This window comes from Manis javanica, chromosome 1, assembly GCF_040802235.1.
Source record: "Manis javanica isolate MJ-LG chromosome 1, MJ_LKY, whole genome shotgun sequence".
NCBI classification, from domain to species: Eukaryota; Metazoa; Chordata; class Mammalia; order Pholidota; family Manidae; genus Manis; species Manis javanica.
The window spans coordinates 227,387,938-227,408,590 of NC_133156.1; the positions used below are offsets into that span (position 1 = coordinate 227,387,938).

General features: G+C 49.6%; 1 long non-coding RNA gene across 2 annotated transcripts in view; it reads right to left on the bottom strand.

The window, feature by feature from the left end:
* LOC140844371 (uncharacterized) overlaps positions 1 to 18,901 on the bottom strand; it is a 50,607-nt gene extending 31,706 nt beyond the window's left edge. Inside the window, exons 1-2 of one of the 2 annotated variants that reach the window (XR_012122580.1) lie at positions 18,763 to 18,901; positions 194 to 342 (exon numbers count right to left, since the gene is read on the bottom strand). This is a non-coding gene — a long non-coding RNA (uncharacterized lncRNA). Of the gene's footprint in view, positions 1 to 193; positions 343 to 4,990; positions 5,288 to 18,762 lie in introns of those variants that run through there. The other variant, XR_012122579.1, reaches the window with a different exon arrangement.
* Between the last annotated feature and the right edge of the window lie 1,752 nt (positions 18,902 to 20,653).

The following is a 20,653-nucleotide window of genomic DNA, read 5'->3' on the forward strand; positions in this document are numbered from 1 at the left end:
CTGGAATCCATATAAACTCTCTACTCTTTCTTTGAATAAATAACATGACTGTCCTGACTGTGGGCTTGAGGGACAGTGGAGGGTCCTCAGTGACAAGAGCTGACTCATAAGAGTCTCCCATATTTCCCCAGGGAAAGAGACTAGACACTGAAGCCAGGCAAATCGGGATCCAGGCTCCAGTTCTGCCACTTACCAGGTCCCCAAGCTCCCAGGGCCGTTTCCTGGCCTGCATCCCTGGCAGAGCATTTTGATAGTTGGGCTTAGCTTTCAAATCTGCTGGGTGACACAGTGCCCAGATGTGTCCTGCGGTAACTTCTGCCTCCAGCTCCCACCGCACTTCCTCTGTAAAGAGAAGTGATGCTTGTTAGCTTACATGAGCCATGTGGTTGCCAGAGGCAGGTGACTTTGAACTCAGATGGAAATCGTGAAGCAAGGTCACTGAGGTCGACCAAAGTCTAATAGGCCAGAACATCTTTATTTAAACAGACTAACATTCGAGCACAGTGCCCACGTGAGCAGATAGATGCCTGGTGGACACACCAGACAAGAGCCCCCCACTCCTGCCAATCCTCAGTCCCAACACCCACCCACCACCGAGGAAGGAGGTGCCCAGGGGCTGGCACTCAGACCCATCTGAGGTCATACCGAGAGGCTAGGGAGCAGGAGGGAAACAGATTGCTCTCTGCTCTAAGGCCCCTGGTCCCCATGTTCTATATGGAGAACATTCGTTTTGTCCTGTGGAAAGTCCCCAAGTGGATAGGCTAACAATGGAGTCCAGCTGGACCTCTCTGCTAACTCTGGCCACATTTCCCATATTTCCTTTCTCGTGATCCATCCTTTGCCCCTTCCAGATCAGAGCGTGACCTCCTGGGCCTCCTTGGGATGCAACTGTCACTCGGACCTGGGGTTGCTCCTTCCTGGGAAGGAGTCAGCCAGCAGCCCATTGTCAGCTGCCTGCACCCTCCCGCCTCTGCTGGCTTTTCTGTCCTGCTGTGAGGCTCCCTCGGGGCTCATTTAAACTGAGCACAATTGCCTCAGATAAAGAGCCACCAGCCTCCTCCCAATGTGGCTAAAATTAGCAGAAACTGAACAGTGCTGCTGGCCTCAGCCCTCCACCTGCCCTAGTACATTTGACCATCCCTCTGAGCCTATGACAGCCCCACCCTGGGCCCATGTGCCCACCCAGGATGAGGCAGCCTCCTTCTAAAAGAGTGACTGACCTGCCTGCTTTCCTGGCTCCACATAGTGTGTTCATAAAGCAAGGGGATCTGCGTAACCAGGGGTTCTAGCATGTTCCCAGAAGGACGGGAAGCTCAGGCCGCCCCATGGCAGCCACCACTGCCATTGCCAGGGCCGTGGCCACCTTGAGGCTCCTGCCTGGAGACATGTCGTGGGTCTCCTTTCCCCCTACCCTCCTGACTGCCGGCCCACAACCATCTCCATGCCTGCTCCCCCCCCGACTCTCCAAGTTGCCCAGTTCTTGACTTTGGATAGATCCCAGCTCCAGTATTATTCCATTGCATCCAGAATGCTTGGGGGAAGGAATGTCATAGACCCTTTTTTGGTAACCTCCCTGAGCGATGTGCTCAGAGATAGGTTCCCAGCAGGAAGTATTCAAGGAGCGAGCTGGTTGAGAGCCTGAAGGGGCCCCTGTATCTGTTCCTCCCGCAGCGATGGCCAAGGAGAAGCACTAGCACAGACACACACCAAACGGGACCGGACCCTGTGTTGCAGAGCACAAAGCCCCACCCGTCATCCTGCAGAGGCTTCTCAAGGCTCCGGTGAGGTAGGCGGAGCAGGATTAGGCCTGGTTTGCAAAGGGAATGGCCTGAGGCCCAGACTGGAGAGGTGGCTGTCTCCCAGGCCCCTGGCCCCCAGCTGAAGGCTTTTTTGCTCCTGCTCCCTGGGCCCAGGCTGGCCCAGCTCACAGAAGTTGGTCTGTAATGGGAGCTGGGTCAGGGACACAGAGAGCAAAAGCAACAGTCCCCTCACAGGGCCCCCAGGACCTCTCCCTGGAGAGCTCTCCCTGCTTAGGCCCTGCCTTGGCATTCTGTTCACCAGAACAACCATTCCTGGATTGTGTTCCCTCTCAGCTGATGGATGGAAATACCAGGGGCTGTGGTGTCAGGCAGGCCTGGAGTGGAATCCCAGTTTGTCAGGGACAGTTACAGTTTACACCTGCTGTCCTGGCATAGTAACACCTTGGGGCTCCTTACCTCTGCAAGTGCCCTTGTTAGGGCCATACATCATGTGTCACCTTACTAAGCAGAAGGCACGGCACGTGGGTGACCTGGTTCAGCACGCATATAGTTCTGGGATGAGAGCGGGAGCGGGAAACAGAATGACGTGTCCCCTTGAGACGCTGCTGTGGGGGCCTGGCTGCATCTGCATGGAGACTCTGCAGCCCCAGGGGGAAGCTCTGGCTGTGTCCTGAGATGCCTGGCAAAGTAAAAGCACCAGGGAAGGAAAGCAGAGTCCAAAGTCCCTGCACCAGGCCCAGCCTCTGGAGACACAAGGCACCTGGGGACAGGGCCATGACGTTACCCCTCCAGGGAGCGCCACTCACATCATGATCTCAGTAAACGGTGGTGCTCCCCGCACCCCCCAGAACTATACGATACCGAGCCTGCCCCACTGTACAGGGCAGCCTGCCTGAAATGCCCACTGAAAAGCAGGATTTGGTAAGCTGAGGCTACATCATGTCAGAGGGCAAAAGGAGAGAGCAGAGCAACTACAAACCAACATAGGAGTGGTGTGAACCCGCGAGAAGGAGATGCCCCCTTAAATCCATTCAACCCAGTTCACATCATTGAACACTGATTGAGCCATTACTGGGGCCGAGCCCAGGCAGCTGCGGAGAGCTGTTCCACGGGACAGAATGGGAGCAAGGACATGAAGGATGGGACAGGAACAGACGAGCCCCTGGGGCAGAAGTGTCCCGTCAGCTTGCTCCAGCTTTAGAGCAGAGACAGTGTCCTCAGGCCCCTGAGCGACGGGGCTGCAGGTATGTAGGCCATAGGCCATCATCGCAGGTGCAGAGCCAGGCCTGGAAGAGCTGGGTCCTCATCCGAGATCCTCAGAGTCCAGGCAGCAGCTTGGGGCCAGATCAGGAAGAGTCTTGAATTCCAGGCTGAGGAGTTTGGAGGCAGTGAGGAGCCACAGGGTGTTTCTGAATGACTTGATCAGATTCCTTAGCAGCCTGGGAGAGTGGTCTCTGTTTATGGTGTTCCCTGGCACACCCCCACATGGCTAACTGATGCTCCCTTCTTGGCACCCCCAGTAGTAAGGAGAGCTCAAACCAGAAATGGCCTGGGCCACAGACAGCACCAAGACAGGGTAGCTGCCAGGAGGAGAGAGGGCTTGGCCCAGGCTGTGACCCCTCAGTCTGTGGGAATTGCTCTGTCTCTGCAGAGAGTGGCTTCCCAAAGGAGGTGGCTCAAGGCCACTTGGACATGCTAACTAGGGCTGGTGTCAAAAGGGTATAGCTAGCCTGGGAGGACCTCAGAGTCCCTCCAAACTTTCACTGCTGTTTGCTCCAGCAAGTAGGTTTTCTAAGGCCGTTTTATACCAATAAAATGCAGCTCCATTCATTGCATGTTTAAGAGTGTCCTATAGCTGCTGTAACAAAAGCTATACACTGAGCAGTTTAAACAGAAGTTTATTCTCTCATAGTTCTGGGGGCCAGAAGTCCAAAGTCAGTGTGTCAGCAGGGCCACACTCCCTCCAGAGGCCCTTGGGCAGAATTCCTCCCTGCATCCCCTGCTTCTGGTAGCACCAGGCATTCTTCAGCTTGTGGCTGCATTGCTCCAAATGGGTCTTCATCTTCCCAGGGCCTTCTCCTCTCCTTTCTCTTTCTAAGGACACCTGTCTTTGGATTTAGGGCCCACTGGGTAATCCATGATGATCGCATCTCAAGCCTAACATAATTCCAACTGCAAAGACCCTTTTTCTAAATAAGGTCATGTTCACAGGTTCTGGGGTTTAGGACATGCATAGCTTCTTGGGGACCACCACTCAACCTATCACCCACTGTCTCCAGGATTGGTCAGAGCCAAGCTGAAATCCTGTCTTAATTAGTTACTAGCTAAACTGCTCTTAGGCAAGTTTAGTAATCTCCCTGAACCTCATTTCTTTATATTTAAAATAGGAATATCTATTCACAGTGTTAGGAGAACTACACGAGATGACAGCTGCTCAGCATGCAGTGCACAGTAAATGGCATCAATGAATGCAAGGATGATGAGACGATGATGACACGCTCACTCAGAGAAGTGATGGGACTTGCCCAGAGCCACACAGCTGCTGAGGTGGCAGGGCCAGACCTGGAGCTCAGACCTCTCATGCCAGAGGCCACCCTCTTGCAATGCGTCCTGCCCTCTTCTTACCTCTACTATAGTTTCCACCTTGCTCTGTCACCTTGTCCTTCGATGCCATCTCATGCTCGTCTGGTCTACCCCAGAGACTATGGGCCCCTTGGCAGGAGGGGGAACAGCATCCCAAAGTGGAGCGAACAGCCAAGTGTTGGCCCCAAGGAGGTGCGATTAGGATCGGAACTTAGCCTTAATCATTCTACCGGCAGCAGGGGCAATCAGACCCAGCCCCACCCTGTGTGAGATGCAGCTGGTCACCGCATCACTGTCAGGGCCATAGGCAGGGTCTATCCGCATGTGACTCGTCCAGCCTTGCCACGTCCCAGTGGGGTAGAAATAATATTCCATTCAGGGTTTAACTCCCTTGTGATAAGAAAACGAGGCTTTCTCTGCATCTGGGGAAGCAGCCCCTACAAGAAGGGTTGTAGGGTGCCAGCAAAATAAAGGCAGGATTAATTCCTCCCCTCAGATTTCTTTGAAACCTGATCTCCCCACCCCCAGGAAAAGGCAATGCTTTTGATCGTTCAAACCACTGCCACTCAGATTTCCATGCCAGCTGCCTTGTGAGGCACCTGCCAGGCTTCACAGAGGACATTCTTATTAGTTCAGTTGCTACTTACAGTGACTCCATACGCTGCTCGGAGTGGCTTGACTCTACACTCTGGGGGAGAAGGACATGGGCCCGGGCTTCTGTCTTGGGTGGGATAACCCCAAATAGGCCCCCGGCCCTGGTGGAGCCGGGCCCTGGGAAGAAGAGTCGGCCCTGGTGCCCCAGGACAGCCCCTGAGGGGTGGAGGCGGGGACAGGCCTTGACAGGGTCCTGGGCAGGTCCTCAGGAGGCTCATCAGGAAACAAATCCATCATCTAAAAAGGAAACTGGCGGACAGGGCAGGGAGTAGAAGGGACAGGAATGGCCCTCCTAGTGAAACTGGGGAAGGTTCTGGCAGCAAGAAGAAGAGAAGGAAACAAAGGAGCCTGTGTGGAAGTCACAGCAGGAACAGGGGCTGGGAGGGAGGTCAGAAGCGGTGCTGGGCCAAGTGGTGACTCATAGGTACAAGCCCTCCAACCACAGGAGGGGCCAGGGCCGTCTCCGGCGGGTCTCAAAGACCCAGTGTTCAGGCTGAGGAAAAGGGAGCCTGTTCCCGTCCAGGTGATCGGCAAACTCTGACCCGATGCCCTGCCTATAGCCTGCACTGTGCTGGGCCCTGGATGTAGGAACTGACACCAGCCCCAGTCTCTTGACTGACAGACAGTGGCAGTTGTGTGAGTGAAGAGCTAATGTGGGTCCATAGCTCTGGAAACGGAAGGGCTTTCTTCTGGGGCTCTGTAGGCCCTGCAAGGAAAGCTCAAGGTCTAGGAGCACACGGAGGTGAGGCTGGGGGCAGGGGGGCAGTACTAACCCGTGCCCACCCCAGTGTCCAGAGCCAGTTTTCTCCTTCCGTTCTCTTCCTCTGCCTTCTATCATAGCCAAGTCCAAAGTCAACCCAACTCAGTGGCCTAAGAACGGGGCAGCTCATTCTCCCCTGGGGCCTGCTCACATCTGAGACCATCCCTGAGACCCTCTTTGCCCACACAGTGTATTTAGCCATAGCAGTCAACAAGGAGTGTTTAGGCAGGGCTCCTTCTCGGTGGCATCTACTTAGACAGCCCGTCATGCTAGGTCCTGCCAGGGACACAGGCAGGACAGGAACTCTCCCCCCATGGGTGGATTGATGGGTAAGTCATCCTTGCCATCTGGACAGACATAGTCTAGCTCATGATCTGAGAAGCATTTGAAGTCCTTGGAGAAAGGGGACCATTGCAGACATGATCCAGGGCAGACGATTGAAGATTCCTGGTAAAGCATCAATCTCAGAAGCTCATTTCCCCCCTTGAATCATTTCAGGAGTTCTCATGCTTAACGGAACAATGCCTGAACTTAGCGTAAGCTTATAAAACACTGCAGTTTTTTGATTCTGAGACCAGTGTGCCACTTACTGCAGAAGTGAGTGGTACCCTGCCACTCCATAGGTCCCTGTGCCCCAGCAGCTTTGAATTAATTACTGGATCCAAAGTAGATCAAGATGATTGGCTCCAATGCACCTTTGCACCGAACCCTGTCTTTGTTTACTGGAAAACTTCTTTTCATCTTCAAAAACAGCTCAGACTTTAGCTCTTCAGTAATATAGTAGAGGATGCACAATGGATGGGTGGGTAGAATGGAGCGCCCCTCTTGGAGCTGCGTATCTGTCATTCTATGACATTATTAAAGGTAATGAGGGAAATAAATGGACCTAAGTACATTTAATTTTTCACATCCAATGAAGTGCTCCAAATGTGCACACATTCTAGATATACTCCAAAATATATCAGGCTGTTGAAGGGAAGGCATACAGAGCACAGATATTTGAATGTATTCATCCCAAAAAATAATAATAGAGACATTGGAATAAATGACCTCATAAGCCAATGCATAGGCTGTCCACTGAATCAGCCCACATGGGGGTCTGGAGAAGAGACTTGCATGTCTCTCCAGGCTACTCTGAGAAGCTTGCTGACCTCCAGAGTACTTAGCTTGGTGTTTGGCCTTATTGAGTGGGTTGAGGTCCTAGAAGCTTCTGGGCTGGAGTTATTAATGACAGAGACCCCTCCTGAAGAAATCCGTGGGTCCCTCCATCTTCTTTCCCTCCAAAGAGCCCCCTCGGCTCGCCCTGCTATTCTCTCCAGGCCCACGATGAGAGCTACTTGTTGGCTTCCTTCTCTGCTTCCACACAGAGTCAAGAAGGGTGGCTCAGGGCTGCAGCTGAAGGGGACCGAAAGGCTGAGTTCATGAAAGACGGTATTGATTCTGTTTTTTAGAAGGATGAAACCCCACTTCTGAAATGACTCACTGTGGGAACGATTTGAAATGTGACATTTTCTTTTCATCTCTTCTTTTCCTTCCTTTCAAAGTTGAGTCTGGTGATGGAAGTGAGTACAGATTTAACAAAGTAAGTTTATAGAATGTTGCATGTGGTGCAAAGGCACGTGTGGGGTTGCTGAAGCCAGAAGACCAGATTGGGGGCCCAGGTCAACAATAGGGGGCTATAGTCCTGCTGGGGGCCCCTGCAGGGGGGGCCAAGCCCTTCCAGGAGTTTCCAGCCTGTGCCTGCTGCTGATTCTGACCTAGCCAGTGGGCGGGCAGAGAGCAGCAGGGAGGGGCGCCTGGCTGAGCAGGCCGGCCTGGCATGGGCTCATCCCAGGACGGACCTCTGAAAAGCCCATGCAGCTGTTCAGAACATCCCAACCAGCTGGGCTGGGGGCCTGGGAGTAGGGAGTGGCCTCCACCCCAAACTGTATGTGTGGCAGCTGTTTGATATTTCCTTGACTAGACATCAGACTGAAATTTTTGAAAGATCCCTTATGGAAATGCTTCCCTCTAAAATAGAAGATCTGCTTAATATTATTTTCAGCTTTCTAAGAACAAGCCCCAGATCCCACTGTGAACCCTTTGTTCAAGGAAGATGCGGGGGAAGGTTGGAAAAGCTGAGACCCAGAGAGCTTGAGGTTATTTGTCTACTTTCAGAATCACAGCCTCCCAAGTTGGAAGGACCCTCACAGTCATTTCTGACAGCCCTCTGCCTCCAGGCAGGAACATCCTTAGGAAGTGGGAGGGGCCTGTCCCCTATCAAATGCATTCGGTTAGGTTCCCGGGACCCCAGGGCTACAGGGGCCTCTGTGTGCATAATCTACCGGAGAACTCTCCTGCTGCAGTGGGTTGAGCCTCTCTGATTTCACCTGCATCGTGCTCAGATCCTCCCACCTCACCACCGCTGCCTTCTCATTCCTCTGAAGAGACATGCTGGCACTTCCCCAGCCCTCACCAACCCGCAAATGCAGTGCTGCAAAGGTGGTAGGCGCTCAGTCAATACTGCTGCCCTGAATCATCCCAGCACCGACCAGCTGCCCCATTACAAAGCTCACCCTGCACTTACCAGCTGCCTTAGCCCCTTTGGGCACCTGTGGATCCCTAAGGAGGATATGCGTCTTCTCATCTCTCGTCAGGGCCCCAGGCAGAGGAGACCTGGGGACACCTTCCCACACTACCTCTCCACCAAACCCAGATCAAAGTCCACTCCCAAGGTGGCACATGTCTATGACTCCTACCTGGCTCTGTCCTCTCCATCAGAGCTGTGGGGGGAGGTTCAGCCCCTCCCTCCTTGACCTTGTCTTCACTGGAGGTCTGCCCATGGGGGATTCTAGCTGTAGATAAAATGAAAGTTCCTGTGGCCAGGATTCTCACCTGGCCCTGGTTGGCTAGCTCACTACACACGTGTGGGCAATACATTGCTATTGACTATATAAAGAGCTCCACGCAGTGCTCTGGGTGACATGGTGGCACAGCTATAAGGCTACAGGAGAGCAGAGCAGAGGCTGGAGTGGTGGCAGCGCCGAGGACAGAGGCCCAGAGGCAGAGACCAGCTTGCTGCATGCAGACTCGCTCTGAGTGGACAGGATTTTAGTGATTGACCTGCCACCATGGAAATAAAGTTGGATATAAACCCTTTCACCCCAAGAACATTCTACTATCATTTCTTTAGTCACATTGAATGTATAGTGAACTTGCCCGGGGCTGAAACCCACTGGCAAGACACTGGCTCAGTGCCCTCATCATGCCAGGACTTCAGGAGTCACATGGCCTGCGGCATGCAGAGTGCATTGAGCGTCACAGCCCCTAGAACTTTGAGCTGTAAAGAAGCCTGCACCCTGCCCTGAGTCAGGGCTGAGGCCCCATCTGCCTTCCCTGCCCAGAGTGGCAGCAAGCATCACGGCCCGCTAGGACACCGTTGTTGAGGCAGGTATGTGGGATGGGACTTGGGGAAGGGCAGTTGAATTGCTATGGTGAGAAGCAACCAGGTCCAGGGTGTATTTAGGACGCCGGGTTAACAGAACTCACTGACGCATTAGATCTGGGGAATGGGGGGTTGTAAGGGGTTAAATAGCATCCTCCCAAGATCCGTGTCTACCTGAAACCTCAGAATGTGACCTTGTTTGGAATAGGGTCTTCCAGATGTAATTCGGATGAGGTCTACCTGATTAGGATAGGCCCTGAGTCTCCTCACAGTCCCAAGACCTGGCATCTTTTCAGAATTCAAGGCAGGAAGAAGCAGAAAGGAAGAATAGCCAGGTCAGTGCTGGCCACTCGGTTGTTGCAATTTTACATCAGGAGAGCTAAGGTCCCCCCAGGAGCCCCCAGCACACTTCCCGTTATGTTCACTGGCCAGTGCCTGGTCATTTGGCCACCCAGCTGCACCAGCCGGACGCTAAGGAAAGGCAGAGGCCACCTTGTTAGCCTTGAGAGCTGCACACGACAAGGGAAAAGGGATGGGAGCCATTGTTGGGTTACACATCCCACAGTCTGCCTCAAGGACGGCAATGACCTTGAGTCTTCTATCGGTATACGTTGGCTACTTTTTGAGTTTTTCCCCCAAATTATACCACAACCTTGCAAGGTGGGAAAACCAGACCTTACTTATTCCCATTTACAGGAGAAGAAACTGAGGCCCAGAGTTCAGTAAGGATTTGTCCAGAGTCACAAAATGTCCATGACTGAGCCAGCCCTTGAACTTGGTGTCCGGGCTCCGGCCCTGCCCACAGCATGCGCAATAAAATCTGTGAACCAGATAATCCCCCGAGACAGGTCATTGTTTCTGGTATACAGCCTTTCACGGAGGCAGGCACGACAGATCGTGGGCGAGCTCCTAACTGCCTTTTAAAGACCAAACAACAGAAGCTCCAGCAGCAGCCCTGCTCCATTCAACAGAGGGTGTAGTCCAGGCATTTCCTGCCGCCTGATAGGCTAATTGCTTAATTGAATTAGTTCAAATTCCTGATGTCTCTGGGAGTTGAGTTGTCTACAAAATAGGCTGACTTGGCAGGTCAGAAAGGCAAGGAAGGGCAGGGAGGCAGCAGCAGAGAGCTCGGGGGAATCCCTGGCTGGGCTGCCCGAGGCCCTCTGTGAGGATGGCCTGTGGGCGCTCTTGGCGGGCCGGTGGGCACAGAGCATGAGGCTGGTGCCTGAGAGGCCTGTGCCAATGCCTGGCTGGTCCCGGATGCTCACGCATCTTGGCTGGCGAAGTTGAGCAAGGAGCTCAGAGACAGGATGCAGTGCTGAGAGGGCTCCTCCTCCGCCTGCGTGAGCACAGCCGCTGGGCTAGAAGGGCTAGTGGGGACTCCTGCCACGCCTGGCCAGCAAGATCAAGAAAGGACACAGGACAAAGGGGACTGAAAATATTTTCTCTAAATTTCTGCAGGGAACATGACGCATTGCCCTGATTCTATCAAAAACATGAAAAGGCTTTTTGCTCATGACATTGTGCAAAGATGAGAGGTTTGCAATCTGATCAGACAGACCATTCTGACGTGGACTTTGGGCATGAGTTCAGGTGAAGAGAAAAATACCACCGGAGGTGGTTTGGCTGAAACACTGTTATGTGTTAACCAATTCAGTGCCTTGGGCACACAGTAGGACCACATTTCCCACCCTCCTTTGAAGTTAGGTGGGGCCCATACAGCTAAGTTCTAACCAAGGGAATAGTGTGTTCACCACTGAGATGTGGGGTTGCTTGTCCCAGCCATAAGCCCATCCTGAGTTAATAACAGTGACTTGGCATTTAGCCTGCTTTACTGTGAGACAGCATGAGGTGGAGGCTTTAGAATGAGGTTTGGCTGAGTTCACATCTTGAATAAACTGCCACTTACTAGCTGTGTGACCTCAAGCAAGTTACTTAACATCTCTGAACTTGTTTTCCCTTTGGCAAAAAGAATAATCTACCAACTCACAAAGTGGTTGTAAGGACTCAGTTAGGTAATACATATAAAGTGCTTAGCACAGGGCCTGGCACACAGTCAAGCATATGAATAGTAACCACCATATTTTATTGAATTGAAAACAGCTTGAGAGATTATTTTAAAACTTTTATCTATTTAAAATTGTATTATTTATTTCATAAGTGGCATGAATGGAAATTGAGACAACAGAAAGGAAAGCAGCACTTGGCCCCCATGAAATTCTAGACTAAATTATCAGGCTGGGAGTTTAAAATAAATTGATTTTAGAAACACTTCTGAACTGTACAGAAAGGCAGGGCAGGAAGCCTGGCTTCTAGCCGGACTGAGGGCCGCATGACCTTCACCAGCTCTACACTGAGGGTAGCAGAGCTGGGAAGGCAACCAAGCTGATGGGATTGCTCTGCTCTTCTGGATAAGGAGGGATCCAGTCCCAACTGAATCCCCAGTCTTGACTTCAGAACAGCTCTGGCTGGGCACCAGGAGACCCCTTTCTAGTGGTGTTGTCACTATGTCATTTTTGCCGTTCTGATAGGCACGTAGTGATACCCCATTGTGTATCAGTTTGCATTTCCCTGATGGCTAATGATGATGAACATCTTCTCATGTCCTTATTTCCCACCTCTGTATCCTCTTCTTTGAAATGTCACTTTATGTCTTTTACCCACTTCCTAGTTGGATTGTTTCTGTGGAGGAGGGGGGATAACCTGTTCAATCTTAAGAGTCCTTTATATAGCCTGAATATTAGTCAATCTTAAGAGTCCTTTATATAGCCTGAATATTAGTCTTTTGTTGTATATATAGTCTGCAAATATTTTCTCCCAGTTTGTAATTTGTCGTTTCACCTTAATAGGGTCTTTCATATTGATGGAGTCTGCTTGATACATTTTTTCTTTTATAGATCATGCTTTTGTTGTCAAGTCTAAGATCACAAAGATCTAGCCTAAGTCCTATAGCTTTACATATTACACTTAAGCCCATAATCCATTTGGGGTTCATTTTTGTGAGTTTTAGATTGAAATTCATTCTTTTTGGGTGGATCTATATCTGGGTGCTCTATTGATGTTTTTTCGCCAATATCACATGGTCTAAATTACTGTAAGTAAACCCTAGATCTTAAAATTGGGTAGACTGATTCCTCCCTCTTTATTTTTTCTTTTTCAAGATTATTTCAGCTATCCTAGATCTTACACATTTCCATTTAAATTTTAGGATAAACTTGTCTATGTCTACAAGAAGCTTTGCTGGCAATTTAATAGAAATTGCATTTAACCTGTAGATCAACTGGAGGGGAGGGGAATGACATCCCTACAATGTTCAGTTTTTCAACTTGTGAACACAGACTGTGTCCATTTCTTTAGTTTCGTTGATTTAAAAAAAGAAAAAGAAAAAGAAAACAAAAATAGCCATATCAGATTCTTTTTCCAATGATGTAGGTAAAAAACTAAAAAAAACCCACTGGCTTGCACATTGCAGGTGTACATTAAGAGCTTGTCGAATGAAGTCTAGCAGCTAACAGTTACTGAATCCTTCATATGTATCAGAACAGACTCCTTTATACTCACAACAGCCCTAGGAGGTAGGCGTAATTATCTCTCTTGTATAGCCAAGGGAACTGAACCTCAGAGAAGTCATCTTGACTGTGATTAGGCAGCTCGTAATCAGTAGAGCTGGTCCCACAGTCTGATACTAGGCAGTACATTCAAGAGCCTTTCAGAAAACAGTATCAGTGTAGAAGAAAAATGTTTAAATTACCTAAAATCTCACTATGGGAAGTAATACTGAACATGTGGGTACATATTGTGGTGTATTGTTATATGCTATATACTATTATACACTGTATACTGCTATACTGCATGCCACTGTATACTGTATACTGTCATACACCATATACAGTTACTACTATATACTGTCATACACTGTATACTGTTATGCTACATGCTATTATATACTGTATACTATGATATACTACATACACTGTATCCTATTATATACTATATGCTCTATGCTCTATGTATGCTATATACATTACATGCTACATACGGTATTCACTTTCTACACTATATACCATTATATGCTGCATACTGTTATATATTGCATACTGTTAATATACTAGATATTGTTACATACTATATACCATTACATGCTGCTTACCATTATATACTGCATACTGCTATATATTGTATACTATTAACAGTATCGTCTACTCCTACCAGATGTCTCTGTAAGCATGTATGTGTCCATATTTTGCAAATAATTTTATGAATATATGCATACATTAGAATATACTAACCATATTATTTTGTACCTTTTTTTCAGCCTTTTCCTGTGTTGTTGAATATAAAGTATTCTTTTTTTAGTGGCTATTTAATCAGTTTACCGTAATTGACATTCTTAGCTACTTCCCTATTGACATTTAGGTTGTTTGTAATTGTTAGTAAAGATACTGTTGAGTGAGTTTCTTTGTTTTCACATCTTTATGTGTATATTCCTAAAAGTGGAGAAGCTATGTACAAGGGTACGCACATTTGAAATTTCAATATCTGTGGCTACACTGCCTTTCCTCTCAGGTTGAGCTCATTTCTACTTCTAGTGAAAATTTAAGAAAGGGTCCCTTTCCCAAGACTTCGCAAGACTGGGCACTGCTGCTCTTTTTCATCCTTACTAATCTCATGCTTTCCCCTGAGAGAATGGAAGGGGTGGAGACATGAACGCATCAGAAGGTCTGCTGAGAGAGAAATAAAATGGAAACTTGATTTAGGGCCTTGTCCCTGAGGGCCTGGTCCTCCAGTGAGCTTCCCCACAGGCTGGATCTCAGTGCCCCTCTCTCCTCCAGCACCCCTTGTTTTGGCCACTAGCGTCTGAGTGGCTTGCCAGGAAGAGATGCCCTCGGAGGAACACTGTCTCCTGAGATCCCACTCCTGACCTGGAGCAGCCACAGGCTCTGGGGTTTGGATTTGGCCAGAGCCTGCTGAGTAAGAGGACTACACCTAAAATTCCTGGTTCCACCTGCTTTGCCAAGAGTAGACCCTCCCTTCACTGTTATGGTGGGACGCAGAAAGCAGGGCGGGCCAGAGCAGGGCTATCAACTAGGAGCTGGGAGAGCAGTCTTAGCCATGTGCTTACCCGCCCTCCAGCCAACAGCCTGGGCACAAGAGCCTAGTGAGAGTCAGTGTCCCAGAAAAGGGTCCCATCTTCCAGAGAGACGAGAATCCAGCCAAGGGAAGACAGAGGCCAAAGGGCATAGTAATAGCACAGACCCGAAACAAAGGCCAGCCTGGCATCCAAACAACTGAGATTATCCTGATTTCCATCAGCAAACTGCTCAGAGATTCATTTCCTATAATGATTTTTTATATCTACTCTTACTAAAACTCAGTGAAGAAGGAATTGTTCCCCCATTTTACAGCTGAGGCAGCCATATCTCAGGGAAGTCAAGCAAAGGGGCTGCATTAGGCAGCCTCACCCAGCCTTGCTCTGAAGAGGGGCTGACCTGGTGCCCCTCCTGTGACCAGCCAGGGTCACACCACTGGGCAGGGGCAGATCTGCTGTAAAAGCAGGTCTAGGTCCAGAGCCCCAGAGGCCCACCCTGCCCTACCAAGGCAAGTCTGCTTTAGGGCCTTTGCTTCCGTGATCCCTGCAGGAGGGGCGGCCCAACACTGGGATGGCCAAATGCACAAGAAATGCTGAGGGCAGCTAGAAAGGGCCCTACCGAGACTGGATCATGGGAGCCTGTCTGAGCCTCAGCAGGCCTGGGAGGCCATGCAGGGTGGAGAGAGTGGGGCATGTGCTCAAAGAGCCCCAGGGGCCCTCACTGCAGATGCCAGCTGTGGCAGCAAAAGTGTTTCCCAAGTGGCCCTTAGAGCAGCAGCACGCTGGCCGAGAGTGGGCCCCCACCAGCCAACAAAGAGCTCCTGGTGGCCAGATTGGAACATTAAGGAGCCATGAGGGGCGGAACAAGGGAAGCAGGGAGGTGCCTGCCAGGCAGAGCTCAGGGCTGGGAACCAGGGAACCAGGAGGCAGGACTAGCGTCTTTCAGGCCTGTGGGGTCTCTTGGTCTGGTTAACGCCCTTTTCTCAAGGTGGCCATGGGGGCTGGTGAGAAGGGTGGGTGGGTGGGTGAGGGAGTAATATACAGGGAGGTCAGTGTTATGTTCATGGATCAGGGGGCAGGGACATAGCAATCGCTCTGGAAAATGCAGGGTCTACTGTAGTTGAGTTGCAGGAACAGAACCTCTCTGAGCATTTTCTAGGTGGTGGAGGAAGCTTTCTACTGCACTGCTTAGCCTGGCAGCTCTGGGGCACTGCCTGTGCCTTCTGCATTCTCCCTCCTTCATGTTCACACATGAGGCTTTGCTGAGTGGTCACTCTGTGCCCTGCCGCATGCTGGCTGCTGGCCCACAGTCCGGTTTCCTCTCTAACTCCCACCTACTCCACAGTGAATGCCAAGAAACCAGGTTAAGGGGCCAGCTCTGCCCAGGGCAGCCTCAGCTTGGACCCCAAGCCCACAGCAGCTCGGTGCTAGAGGCCAAGGGTCCAGAGGAGAGCAGCTTGTCTCCTGGGGCTTCCAGCTCTGTGTGTTCTGCAAAGGGACAAATGGACAAATGGCCCTTTGGGTTTGAAGATGCTGAGTCAGTGATGGCCAGTGTCTAAACAGGTCTGATCCCTTCTCTGTGGGTGATCACTGTGATTCCCGAGATACCAGACCTGCTTCCTCCTAGAGCGCCACCACCAGGACCCTAAGTAAGGTATAAACAGAAGAGTTTCAGGGTTTGTGGATTGTTCTTTCTGAAGGGGCTTCAGATTTGGGGGCTTTTGCTAAATTGCAGAAACTTAAAAAAAATCTTAATTAATCATTGCCCACCCCATCCCCTAGCGCTAGTGAGAAGATTAAGCCTGTGAGGCGAGGACAGCTCATTCCATGCTGGGCTCCTTCTCCACCCAAATGCAGTTTAATTTGTTTCCATTCACAAAGAATTAATGTCTAATTATTCATTAATCCCTGCCGGCTATTTTATTCCTGAGTGACAGATCCTTCCATTCTGGAGCAAAAATTTGATTATTACTTCATTTATTAGACCTTTGGTTGATCTTGAACTTTTGGTAACATCCACAGCTAACCGAGGGAGACCTTTCCCATTCAAAAAGGAATCATCTGGCCTCTAGGTCTCCTGGGAGATAATTGGAGAGGATCGATTCTGAATTTAGCAAGTGAGGGTGGCACCTCCCACAAAAAGGCCAAGAGAAATCAGGTTTAGGGGTGTTGCAGGGGTTGCCAGGCTGGTCCAGACTCTGGGGAAAGCCCATACGGCACTGGGAAGGCCCTCAATGACCCATGGCCAGTCCCCATCACCGTTCAATGGAGAAACTGAGGTCTAAGAGGGCAGAGGGAAACCTCCCAAAGTTTAAGAGCAAAGTCTCTTATATTTTGAGAATCCAAAGGTAAGCTCTTAAATAATGGGGCTATCATAAAAAAAGACTCCTTCCCCAGCAAAATGTGTATCTGCTCATATACTCCAAAATTTGCATAAATGACCAGAGATTCAGATTCCTTGAGGCCCATCTTTGCAGTCTAGGTTATAGAGTCATGATCTTTATAATCATAAAAAACAGAACAAAATAATGCTTTTGAGTGACAAAAGAAATGAAGTAAAAAGACAAATGCAAAGCTAGAAAAAATATTTGCAATTTATATTAAAGACAAAGGTTACTATCCTAATAAATAAGGAGCTTCTAAAACTAAAGGAGAAAAGGACAACAATCCTATTTAAAACATGTAAAATGGCTCTTAAATGTATATATTTTTAAAAAAACTTACTCATAATAAGAAAGATGCAAATGAAACTACCCTGAGATACCACTTCTTCCCTATTAATACATTAGCAAAAACCTTAAAGTTTGGCATCACACACTTTTGGAGAGACTGTGGCATTTTCATACATAGCTTATGGGGCTGAAAACTATCACAGCTCCACAGAGGACAATATTCCAGAAAATTGCATGTGCAATTCTCTTTGGGATTCAATCCTTTGCTCCAGCAATCCCACTTTTAGAGGTCTATTCCAAAGATACACTTGCAAAGATACCAAAAGACACATGCACAAAGCTATTCATTGCAGGACAATTTGTGATCATGAAAGACTGGAACCAACTCAGATATTCATCAGTAAGGGATGAATTGAGTGTACATCTACAAAATGGAGTATTATGCAGCTGTAACAAGGAAGGAGGACTATCTCCATTCATCGCTATTCAGTGATCTGTTGGACATCAAGTATGTGAAAAATCTAGGTGCAGAACTGGATTTGTATCATTCTATTGTTTATCCAAGAAAGGAGGGATACAAATATGGCTAGACTGTGATTTCCCATGAAAAGGAACCAGGGCCACTTGCACAAAAGGCTGATTCCAAGTCTGAGGAAGGAAATATATAAGAGCCTAATACTGTTTTTCACACCAAAGCCTCAACTACTGGGATTGTGCCAGAAGGACTCAAGAGCTAACTTGAATAAACTCCCACCAACTAAATATGAGACCATTTGAACATAAATAGGAAACGAACAATGGATTAAAGCACTCTAAACATGGTTAAATCTGTGAGCTGCCATAGCTGATGACTTAAGAAAGGACTGCTGCGTGAGTCTTGGGACACCAGGAGCAGTGGCTGAGAGCTGGGACCTACCCAGCATCATGGTCCAGAACAACTCCCTTGGATGCATGCTTCATTTCAGGGCATCCGGCAGGAAGAAAACTTAAGAAACATCTTGTCACATAACCCAGGTGTTCTACAGGACCCTTGGGTTCCACTGAACTCCTGACAGGGGAGGGGGACAGCCTTGAGCATGTTGTTGCACTAGGGCTGAGGACAGAGGGGAGCAGCACACCCCAAAGCCTATATGCTCTGCCCAAACATTGCATCTTCCATTTCTCCCCTCTCTCTGTACCCACCACTTCTTTGTCCAGCCCAGAATGGCCTCCCACCTGGATTGCTGGACAGCCTCCAGTGTGTGTGCTTCATCCAGCTTCTCTCCACCCTGTAGGCAGTCTTGCCTCCTGGTCTCATCCTTACCCTGCTCAAAACCTTTCCGTGTTTCCACAGCTTCCCTACACTCACGGCCTATTCCAACCACCCCTTCTCCACAGAGTTGGGCTCAAAGTACAAATGCATCAAAACAATGACCATGTCCTCCTTTCGGTTCCTGCAAACACCAGGCACAATGCCACTTCCGCACTTCTGTTCCCATTGTCCTTCACCTCCTAACACACCCTCTGCACCTGCTCAAAGCTCACTGCAGGGGCAGGACTGAGAGTCTGTCCCTGCCAGCCGCAGCCAGCAACGTAGCTGGAGGAGCAGGAGGTTGTCTGCCAGGCCTAAGGAGGGAGAGGCCACGCTCAGCCCCATTCTGGGGCTCTGCAGCTGCTGCCAGTAGCAGCTGTGCCTGCTGCCTGGCTAAGGAATGTTCCCAGATCCCACCCCCTCCTCCCACCCCACAAAGGGAGTGCAGAGAGGTAGCTGCTCCCATGAGCTCCCCACCACCTCTCTCTTACATTGCCCTGGCCTGTAATACCCTAGCTACCGCCCATACCTTGCTCCAGGGAGTGAGGTTCACTGGTCTGGAAGCCCATGCAGTTTCAGAAAGCCAAGACAAAACTCCTGCTATAGAAAACAGCCGTCTGTGCACAGAAATTGACAAATGCTGTGATCACATTTCAGAGCAGTGTGGTGCTTTCCGAAGTGTGAGCTCCTGTCAGCTAGAGGAGGGAAGGGTGCCAAGCATTCTGATGAATTTCCAACGAGGTCACCAAAGGCACAAAGCTGCCTGGCAGCAGCCTGCTTCTCAACCAGGTGCCACCTGAGGCCACCCTGAGCTTCACAGTGACCCCAGGGCAGTGCTTGGTGCCCCAACCCTGCTCTGCCGCCCGGTGGGAGACCAGCACCCAAGCACACAAGGGCAGCAGGCTGGGTCTGCTCTTTGGTCAGAACGTGAGCAGAGTTGGAGCAACACTGCTGCTACACTTGCTAGGAACTGCTTTTTTGTTTTCATCCTGATGAGGTAGAAAGAGAAAGGGAAGTGAGGGAGAGAGAAGAGCTCTCTGCAGTGTGTGTCCTGCACACCACCACCACCACCACCCTGCTTCAAATCTGGGACAGGCTCACAATCATCGAGCTGCAGCCCCTCCCCATGCCTGATGGGCGGTGGTGTGTCATTAGCTGGACAGTAAGGGGATTAATCTGTCCATCCCAGCACAATGAGTCATTGGGGGACGGCTACCTCCTCAACCACAAGAGACAAGAGATCTGGAATTACCAGTTTTTTCTCCCGTGAATGCTAGAATGCCCCATAGGGATTTTCAGGACTTGTCTCTCTAGAAATAGAAAATGTGCATTGAGAGCATTAGAGTCTCAGGGTCTGTCCATTAACATAGTGCAATGTTTAAGAGCACAAAATCTGGAGTCACAAATGTGTGGGCTCAAATTCTACCTCTTCCATTTACATGCTGTGTGACCTTGGGAAAGTACCTACCTCTTAAGGTGTCTCAGAACACTTAGAATGTTAATATACTTAAAGTACTTACAATTACGCCAGCATACAGTGAGGACTACTTGTGTTAGGTAGCTTTGGGGGAGTCAGTATAAGGGAAGTCAAGGACACGGGCTCTGAAGATTCCTGGAATTTGGGTCTCAGCTCTGTGCCTTCTAACTGTGTGACTTTGGGCCAGTTATTAAATACTTTGTGCCTCCATTTTCTTATCTGTAAAAATGGGATGATACTAGTTAAAAAAGGATTAGATGAATTAATGCTTACAAAGTGCTTAGAATAATGCTTGGCACTTTATTAGCTACTATTATGGTTCCACATTAGCTGTTGTTATTATTATCACTATTATTTCCCAGCTGTGATTATGATTGGGGCTGCAGATTGCAGCAACCAGTTTCCCAATTTCCCAGGAGCCAGGACTTAGGGGCCCAGGAGGTGGTGACCTCCTTTGGCCCTGGGTTTAGGGACAGGCCAACAGCTGGCATGACTGGAGGGTCCTTATTTGCCATCAGAGCAGAAGAGGGACCCACCCACTGCTAGGTCCTCCTTGGAGGGGAGGTGTCATTGTGACTCTTGACTTGGACCATCACCATCCGCACCAGAGGAGAGCACAGATGCTGGGACTCAACAGGCATAGCTTCAAACCCTGCCTGTCACTCAGCAGCCCTGGGACCCTGGACAAGCCGCTGACTTCCTGAACCTGTTTCCTCATCTCCAAATGATAGGAGGAGCTCCTTCCCTATGGAGCCCACTAAACTCCTGGCCCAGCACCCTGGTCGGCAAAAGCCAGTCCTTCTCCTGTCCCTTCCCTAACCTCTTAACTCTGATTTGGGGCCAGCAGAGGCTGTTGAGCAGTTTAGATTTAGAGAAAAAATGCTCATTTTCTCCCTTAGGACAAAAAGCTGTGAGTCAGAATCAATTTGAAAAACCTGAGAAG